Genomic DNA, 9,924 nt, shown 5'->3' with positions numbered 1-9,924 from the left:
GCATTAATAATTCCAAACATCGTTGAAGTACCTACCCAGTGCCAAACATTGTGCTCATCTAATTTAATTTTCACCATAGCCCCAGGAAGGAGGTTCATCATGCTCGGTGTTACATAAGACGGAGCTGGGAGAGAGGTGGAATTTGCCCCAGGTCATTCTAATTAGTGGTGGAGCTGGGAGAGGTGGAGTCCCAGATTGTCTGGCTCCAAAGCCCAGGATTTAGCAACTCGGAGCCTCAGTTTGCTCAGCTGGGAAATGGGACTGACAATAACTACTGCATTTGGTCGTGGGGGTTTAAATGAAATAGCACACATGTACAACCTCGGACGTTAGTAGGACCCAGGAGAGAGCTATCACCATTGTTGTTACTAACAGCACAATACCTGGTAAAGGCATAGGGGTAAGGAACTTTCTGGCATGGTTGAGAACTGCAAACATTTTGGCGTGAATGTAACACAGAGTGTGAATGTGTGGGGTTCAGAAGCAGGGAATAAAGGGAAGGTGAGGACAAGGTCTGGATGGCGCTTACCCTGCACTCCATGGAACTCAGAGATGCCTGCAGTGAGGAGTCCAACTCACATGTATGTGTCTCCACGCACTGGATGCAGTGAGGCTGAGAGGACGATTCTGGCCTCTGATTTTGGCTTATTCACTCAGGTCCTGATGGACTGGGCGAATTCAAGCAAATAGACACCTGGGAACAATGCCTGGGAACGCTGGAGAAGTCACCACTGCAGTGACCTGCTCTGTTTCCCTAACAATGGCAGGTAGCCTAGTGTCTGTCTGTTGGGCCCGCTGTAACAAAATACCATGGACTGGGTGGCTTAAACAACAGACTTTATGTCTTATGGCTCTAGAGGCCTGGAAATCCTAGATCAAGGTGCCGGCAGAGTTGGCGTCTGGTGAGGACCCGCTTCCTGGTTCACAGACAGCCTCCTTCGCTGTGTCCTCACATGCAGAGGAGGGGAGGGAGCTCTCTGGGGTTTCTTTGATTGATTTAGGCATTAATCCCATTTATGAAGTTCCTGCCTACGTGGCCTCCCAAAGACCCCACCTCCCAATCACATGGGGGATTAGGTTTCAACATGTGCATTTGGGTTGGGGGGACATACTCAGCCCATAACACCTAGCACCCTGTAAAGGGCACTGATTTTGGAGTCAGGAAGCCCTGCCTGCAATTTCTGGCTGTGCAACCCTGGGCAAGTCATTTAACTTCTGACTCCTTTGACTTCTTCATCTGTGAAATGGGAATAATGTTATCTTCTGTTGGAAAGACTGCATGAGATCATGAATTTTTAATGCTTTGTATTCTATAAAAAAGAGCAGGCACATTTTAGTTTCAAGCTTAGAATCCTCTTCTCTCACAGCACATACGGTTCACGCATCTTTCAAACAAAGTTCCTGGCTTTTCCCATCATATAGGCCAGAGCCCCTCAAAAATAGGCATTTCCCTGCTGTTTGCTTTTTTACAGGACACTGGGACTCGAATTTTGTCCTGCTGGTTAGTATTTTGCAATTAAGCAGATTCCATAGCGCATGCGGTTAAAGGCAAACTCAGTGACATTCTACTGAGTTTCAGGGTCCCCACACTTCCAGCCATCCAGAACCAACAGCCTCAGAGCCAGAGCCTACTGGAGGCTTCTGTCCTGGATGGCCAGAGAGCCACCTGGAGGGGGCTTGCAGGTGGCTCAGGCAGCCCCTTCAGGCTGGGGGATCCTACTTCGGGAGATGGAGAGAAAGCTGGCTCTCAGGCTGGAATGGGGAACCTAACCCGGGCACGAAGAACCTGGGGCTTCAAAACCTAGTGCGTGATGGTTTCCAGGGGCTGGGAGGAGGGGCGAATAGGGAATAACTGCTTAATGGATACTGGGTTTCCTTTTGGGTGATGAAAATATTCTGGACCCAATGAAAGTGGTGCTGGCATAATATAGTGAAGGTACTAAATGCCACTGAATTGTTCACTTTAAAATGGCTAAGTATAGGTTATGAGAATTTCACCTGAGTTTAAAAACAAGGAAGGGAGAAAAATTTGGTGTGGTGGGGTGGGGCGTGGGGAGAAGCTAATGAGAAGGACCTTTAGTATATTTTCAGTATTCCAATATGTCCACACTAGGGCTGCACAAAGGACCCAAGATGTCAGACTCTTAGCAACTGTTTGCTGTAACTCCTGGTGAGCAGCCGTTTATATAAGTGATCCTTTAACAATTCCAAGTACAAGGAATTCGTACTGAATAATGCACTTTTGGTATTGTTGTTATTATAACTCAATTTGTGTTTCTGAGAAACAATAAGATCATGGCACAGTGGCAAAGCTCAGGGTTGCGTTAGAGAGACCTGGATTCAAATCCTGGCTTTAGCTCTTCCCCACTGCAGGACCGTGGGAGAAGTATTTCACCTCTCTGGGCCTCGTGTTTCCTCATTCCGTAAAATGGGGTGATGATGGCATCTGCATCATAGGATTGTTGTGGGGACCAAGTGGGATAGCGTGGTGGAAATTCACCCAGAAGGTGCTTAATAAATGGCTGTTGTTGTTGTTATTACTCTGTGGTTACATGGTCTTTCAAAACATGGGCCCATGGGGGAAATGAACCAGAGACGTACTGGGGGAGACCACTGCCTGGACACCCAAACATCAGAACACTTACAAGAGGAATTTCACTCATCCTTCCACACTGTGCGTGGTAGTGGTTAGGTGTGGTGAAGAGGATACATGGCTTGTCGCTGGTACATGAGAAAGTGACAATTACACTGAGAGCAAGAGGGCAAAGTGAAAATACTGCAAATGCTCTGGGATCATTTCTTGGAGGGAGCAACTGGCCTTTCACACTCTACGAAGAGCCTAAGTCCTCAGGAAAAGCTGGGAAATGTGATTTGTTTTAGAGACATTGCTGTGAAATGGTTATCTATGGAGGAATTGCTGTAGAAATGGGTCAACTCTCATTGTCCAGAAACACTCAATTATGTGGAGGGGTGATCTCGTGTCAGTGACATGCCCAGTGACAAAGTAAATGGCCCTACATCATAACGGACAGAAATGTCCCCCTCGGATGACACTGAAATAAAGCCACTCTCTAAATTTAATATGAGTCATTTCTCCATGCATTAGATGTCTCTCTCACCTGGTCCACAAACATAGGTGTGTGTGCGCACACACACACACGCACACACACACACCCGCACGCACACGCACACACACACGCACACACATGCAGAGTTAATTGAGGGTTCTAGTTGGAAGGGTTCTGGCTATTTTAAAATCTGACATGACTTGCTGTGAAAGTGAAAGGTTTTGGAAACAAGATCTGGCACTCACTCCCGAAATGCTCTAAGCCTCAGTTTACTCATCAGTAAAATGGGGATGACCACAGTCCAGCTCATGGGCCCTGGTGAGGATTCAACAAGATAATGCCTCTCAAGTCCTTAGCTTGGCACACAGCCCACGAGGAGATTACCCAGGTTGGTGGTCATTATTCTTCTTTCATTATCACTATTTGGAGGCAAAATGGCACATATAAGAATTAGTCTTCTGTCACACTCATGCAAAAGGAAAAGCCCCCTGAGGGTTCTAAGAAAAATGATCTGTAAGCGAAAGTTTCGGTTATAGATGCAAATGAAGACCAAGGCATGGCAAATGGTACAGCTCATCCTAGAAAGATGACTGCCACATCTATTTGCACAATTTACATGTGTCTCTGACACATATGATTTTTTTCAATACATTGTAATTGCTTTTCATTTCCATTTATGGTTATAGGTTGCTTAAGCTACTATCAAACTATTCCTTGAGTGCCAGCTTTGTTTGGATGATAGAAACGGGAGCCCGTAGAAACGGCTAATAGAAAGACCTCACAATCGGTGGGGGCTTTCGTGTTTACAGAGGGATTTTACACACATCCTCTTTCACCCTCACGCCCCCACTCCTGTGAGGTGAGGCAGGTAAGGTTACTGCCATCTGACAGCAAAGGAAATGGCAGCCAGTAAGTCAAAGTGACATGCCAAAGTCATCTATTTAGTAGCAGAAGCTAAACTTGAACGTGGTCTCCGGACTCAGCCTGTGGCTAGCTCCATCACAGGACTGATTCGAGAATTCAAGTTCACCTCGGGATAACTAGTAACCGAGTCACTGGGAGACCATCATAACAGGATAGTAAGGTTCACCAGTGGGAAGAGGTTTCACCAAGGAAAACAGATTTGGGGGGGTCTTCTAGCCAAGGCTAGGGTAACAGGGGCTGGATTTATCCTCCTGCCTCAAACAACTGAAAAAAAGAATGGAGAAAAGACTGTTTTGAGACATTGGGCACTAGGCAGCCAGGACAGTAATTCCTGAGAGAGGAGAGAAGAGGTCACGCCCCCTGCCTCTGCACCTCCTTGGGGAATCCTTTCTAGCCTTCAAAGCCTGCTCCACTGCCACCAGCTCCCCTGAGTGTGCTTTGGTTGTCTCCACTGGAAGTGATCTCTGCTCTGCGCTGAACTCTGTATCAGTGCAGCTCTCACTGCATTTATCATTCTCTGTCACGCAGTGAGGCTCTCTGGGGACCCAATGGCCAGGGGACTCTGAGTACAGGCAGGTATCTTCCATCATCTCACATCCCAGCACCAACCACCACACAGAACGGTGTGCACGAAACGTTTCTGGAAAGAAGAATGAATGAGTCTTTCTGTGCCCTTTATCCTTAAAAGCAAAAAAAAAAAAAAAGCCTTGAAAAAGTAACAGTGAGATAGATTCCTATAATCATCCTAGCTCTCCCTTGATATTTTTGTTCAACAGTTTAAAAAAGTGAAACTTTGAATATGCCCCCTGATTGGTGAGAGAAAGAAGCTTCTTCCTCCATTCGTATTTGTGGCAAGAACAGGGGACGAACACACGTTACCTTTGGAGAAACACAGCTCAGAAAAGTCACGCTCTTGGCATCGCACAGGTATTTCGGAAGGAGAGAAAAAGCGATTCTTTCCGGCAAGAAACAGTTGGGAAAGCGACACTGCTGTCACCTCAATTCCCTCTTCTTTCGGGGAAAGAGAATCGTAAGCCTGAAACACAATTTTTTTTAATAGACAAAAGTTCAGTTTAAACCTTGTTGAGAAAAAAAAAAAAAAAAAAAGGCCTCTAAGAGATTACCCTGGAATGACAAATGACACGAGTCACTGTCAGATTATCTTGTTTCATATTCTCCATGACACGTATTATCAGGTATTATGTATTTTCCTTATTGGTCTCCCCCCACTGAATGTAAGCTTGAAGAAGGTAGGCACCTTGTCTGTCCTCTTCCTGGCACCCAGCGTGGCACCTGGCACCCAGCAGGTGCTCTGTAAATGTTTCCTGGAAGAACTCATACAGCCAAGACCTTCCTGAGCCCGGGGCTGTAGCATCTTCATGCAGACTGTCCTTTACGGAGAATCCCATGTACTTTCTCACCAACCGCGGGCTAACATTGCACAAGAAGGATAGACAAGAGAGAAAGATGAGCAAATTGACCCAGATGGGGCTGAGCACGGAGTGGAAGAGGGAGAAAGGAGGCCATTCTGACCACAGCTTCTGTTTGGGGGGCGGGGGGAAACAGTTTGGTGTCTCATTTTTCAAGTTGTGAAAGCGTTTCGACCTCCGCTTTCGCCTGTCTGTTCAGGCAGCTCTTCCCGCGTGGAACGTCTTTTCCTCTTCTTGCCCCCAAACTCCGGTGTATCATATCCTGTCCTCCAGGGACCAGCTCTGGTTCTACCTTCTCCACACACTCCGTCATCGCTGGACGATTTGCCATGTTTGCATCAAATCTCCCCGCCCTCCGTTCCTCTGAGTTTGGGATTCATCATCCCTGTGTACGCATAAACAAATATGCAGATTTTTAGAACTTCATATAAATAGTGTTATGACTCTTTCTGCAACTTTCTTTCTGCTCAACACTATTTATTCCTGTCGCTGCACGTAACCCAGGCCTACTCGTTTATGATTCACAGCGCTCAGCCCCAGCACGTGAAACCTGTCTCTCCAGCTCTATTCCCCACCTCCCTCCGTCAGAGGGCAAGCTCCATGACAGCGGGACCATTTCAGGTATCAGAACAGAGCCCAGCACATAGCGGACCCTGAAAATGTGGCTGATTCGTTCTAAGAATGAACAGCACTGTGGAGGATTCCACTGTATAAACTTAACACAGTTGTTTTGTTCATGCTTTCTGTGGATGACATCTGCGTTATCCCAATATTTGGCTTTTTTAAAAAGTGCTTTTGCAGGGATTTCCGTTCCACATCTCCTTGTGCACAGATGAGAAAGAATCTCTTTGCACCCAGGGGTGGAGTAGCTAGGGAGGTCGGTAGCTTCAGACTTGTTACATAGTACTTACTACCTGCTTTCCAAAGCGGTTCTGCCAAGACTTGCCATCACCAATTTATTGTATATTTTATGTATATCATATGATATATATATGTATGTGTATACATATATAATACACATTTTGAAAAGTGCACATGTATGGTTCTGGCCTCAGAACTATGGCACTCAAATCCTTCCAGAATTTTCCATGTATAAACCACATATGTAATGGACGTCCTTCTTTTTTGACATATGGAGAATTTCCCATTTCTTCTTTTGGGTGACTATTACTGTTCTCTTGTCAGGATGCACCTTACCTTTGTCAGTCAGTTCCCTGTTGGTGGCTGTCAGTTTACGCCCTGAAACATCATATACCAGGGGTGCCAAAAAAAATGTATACATGTGACTTGTATTCATCTGTTGTTATTGGTATATAGTATTACAATTTTAATAGTTTTTTCCTTTCTTAAAATGTGTATACATTTTATTGGCACCCTTTGTGTTGGGCCAAAGCATGTTTGCAGGCTCTCTAGTTCTCTCTCTCTCTCTTTCTCTCTCTCTGTGTGTGTGGCTACATATTATTTTATTGGGTGGATGTACCATAATTAACTAGTCACATGTATTTTTAAAATAACAGCACAGTACACATCTTTTATTTTTCTCAGGAAAAATTCCCAAGAGTGGGAATTTTGGTCAGTGTATTAATATTTTTTCTGCCTCTTATGTATTGCCAAAAGGATTATTATCCGTTAGACTGCCCCTCTCCCTGGAAACTGCTTTCTTTAAGTACTGTGGGCATTGGTTTTGCTGACTCAACTCTGAGGGTCCACACAGGCACAGATGGTGTTTATTACCCTCTGTGTCCCTGGGGCCTGGTGCATAGTAAGTGCACAGTGAATGCTCCTTGAAAGAAAGCAAGGCGACAGGGAAGAGGATGGGATGGGAGTCTAAAAAGATGGGTCTCTGGACTCTGGGAGAGGTTGCCTCAAGCTGGGAGGGGGTTAGAGACCCGAAGTCCTGGTAAGTAAGGCTGTGATTCCTCAGGGCGGCCTGGGAGCTTGCCTCCCTAGCTGGTCCTGGCTGCAGGCAGTCAGCTGCCTGGGGGTGCTGTTAGGGGACGGGAGAGCGAGCCCGCCTGCCTGCTGGTCTGCGAGCTGCTGGGTGGAGCACACAGATCACCAGTGTGTCATCACCAGCGCTTTGAGGAAGCAAGTCACCTGGGCCTCATCTGACCCAGACGGCCTGCTCTCCAGCGGTGTGACTCGGGGGCGGTTGTTTGAGCTTTCTGTGACGGACAGAATAAAGCCTAAAGCCCCCCCCCCCCCCCCAAAAAAAAGAGGTCCCTGTCCTTATCCCTGGGACCTGTAAATACGTTATCTTAGACAGCAAAAGGGACTTTGCAGACGTGATTAAGGACCTTGAGGTGGGGAGAGTTTCCGAATGGGCCCAATGTAATCACAATTTATTATAAAGGGTGGTGAGAGGGTCAACCTCAGAAAAGGGAGGTTGACAGCGTAACGAGAGGTTGGAGTGATACACTTGGAAGATGGAGGGCTGTAGCCAAGGAATGTGAATGGCCTCTAGAAGCTGGAAAACCCAAGGAAACGGCTTCTCCCCTGAAGCCTCCAGAAAGAACACAGCCCTGTTGACACCTGGGTGTAGACTTCCGACCTCCAGATCAGTGAGAGAGTAAATCTGTGTTGTTGTCAACTATGAAGTTGGTGGCAATTTGTTACAGAGACAACACTCTCGAAGCCCCAGTGGCCTCATCTGTAAAGTGGAAATAACAGAACCTATTTTACACAGTTGCTTTGAGGCTCCAACACATTAGGATAGTTTCAGTGTTTAGAAGGATGCCTGGTAAACAGTAAGCATTGAAGAAACACGTGGGCAAATCCTGGACTTCCCTGGGCCCGGAGACACCTCCCGAGTGAGTACAAATGTCCTCAGGGAGTCCAGCTGACTGTGACGGCCCTGGAGCGTGAGATCCCACCGCCGCCCTGTCCGTGAGCAGGTTCCTGAAGCCTCTGTGATCAGAAGGGCCTGGACGGTGCCAGGACAGGGACCTTCCTGCAGCCTAGGGGCACTCAGCATCCTGAAGCTCTGACCCAGTTCCCTAGGGCACCAGAGGGGAAGCAAGCAGGGGCTCATCAGAGAAGGAGCCCCCAGTTCTGACTTTGCCTCTGAGTAGCCAACAGGAGACCGGCCACCTTCCAGAAAGTCAGGCGAGGGGAAGAATCGTCTCAGCTAACAGAACAGTGATTTGCCACGTTCAGAAGTTAACACATAAAGTATCAGTCTGTGTGGGCTGCTAGCACAAATTACCGTAGACGGAGTGGCTTTTAACCAACAGACATGTACCTCTCTCTGTTCTGGAAGCTGGAAATCTAAGATCAAGGCACCAGCGTGGTCGGTGTCTGGTGGCTTCTGAAGAGGGCCTTGTTCTCTGTGTCCTGACAGGGGGAGCTGAGGGAGCTCTGCGGGGTCTCCTTTAAAGGCGCACTAATCCCATGCATGAGGGCTCCACCCAAAGGCCCCACCTACAAACACCTTCACATTGGGGGTTAGGATCTCAAACATGAAGTTTGACGGGACACACTCAGTCTGTAGCAAGAACATGCATGTACACACATGTGCTCGCACACACATGGGTGCTCTCAGTAGTGCCAGGATATGGGCTAAGCTACATATTCCGTTTTCCAGATGAAGAAGCAGAGGGGGAAAGGCTTACCCAAGTTCATCTCATTGGTTGCAGCCAAGCAGACCAGAACCCAGGCTCTCAGTGGGTGGATCCCAGTTCTCCTGCACCTGCTGCCCCCAGGGCTGGCCCTCCTTGTCCCGACTCCCCTTCTCATTGGATGCAGGCACAAACAGGATTTTCTTTATAATAGATCAATTGGATTCGATTTCCAGAGCAGAGCCTGTTTTCAAATACCCTCTCTTAGGTCAGAAGGAAAGACGACCACTTCTTGTAATTCTCTTGTCCTTCTTCTCTCGGTGTCATTTTGGTGGATGGGTCAGGTTTTCAGTGCCCCCCTTACGTAAGGACCTTACCTGAAGCCCCACTAGGTGGTTACCGTGGCAGGGAACCGGAGGGGCGGACACAGACGGTACCTCCTAGGAGTTTAATGTGTGGTCAGCCACCCGAGCCTTAGGACCTGCCGGAGGAGCTCACAGGGTGCCGGGAGCGTGTGAAGGGGCCTCTGATGAGCAAGGGGTGAGCGAGAGTGAGACGGCCTGTGGGAGGCCAGGCTGTGCCCGGGCCAGTCCACCTAAGTGCTTCTTTTGCTTTAGTAGCCACGCTTCTCTGATTTAAACAACAAAACAAAACAAAACAAACCTCAAATATGTGAAAGTCAGTTTTCAAAGGCCAGTCCGTGACCACCCACTTCAGAATCACCTGGGTGGATTTGCTAAAAGTACAGACTCCTGGGCCCCACCTGCTCCACCCAACCTGCTGACTCAGAATCTAAGAGATTGGGTTGCTGGGTGTGCATTTTTCACACTCAAGCTTCTTTGTTTTCCCCACAGGTAAAGTAGAGAGAAAAACCGAGATGCAGACATTGGACAGAGGCTAATGGGTTGGCTGGCAGGGGAGCAGGGGGTGCCCCTGCTCTGGGTT

This window comes from Rhinolophus sinicus, chromosome 6 (assembly GCF_057876585.1).
Source record: "Rhinolophus sinicus isolate RSI-liver-muscle chromosome 6, RSI-T2T, whole genome shotgun sequence".
In the NCBI taxonomy this organism is placed as follows: domain Eukaryota; kingdom Metazoa; phylum Chordata; class Mammalia; order Chiroptera; family Rhinolophidae; genus Rhinolophus; species Rhinolophus sinicus.
This window is presented reverse-complemented; position numbering follows the sequence as displayed.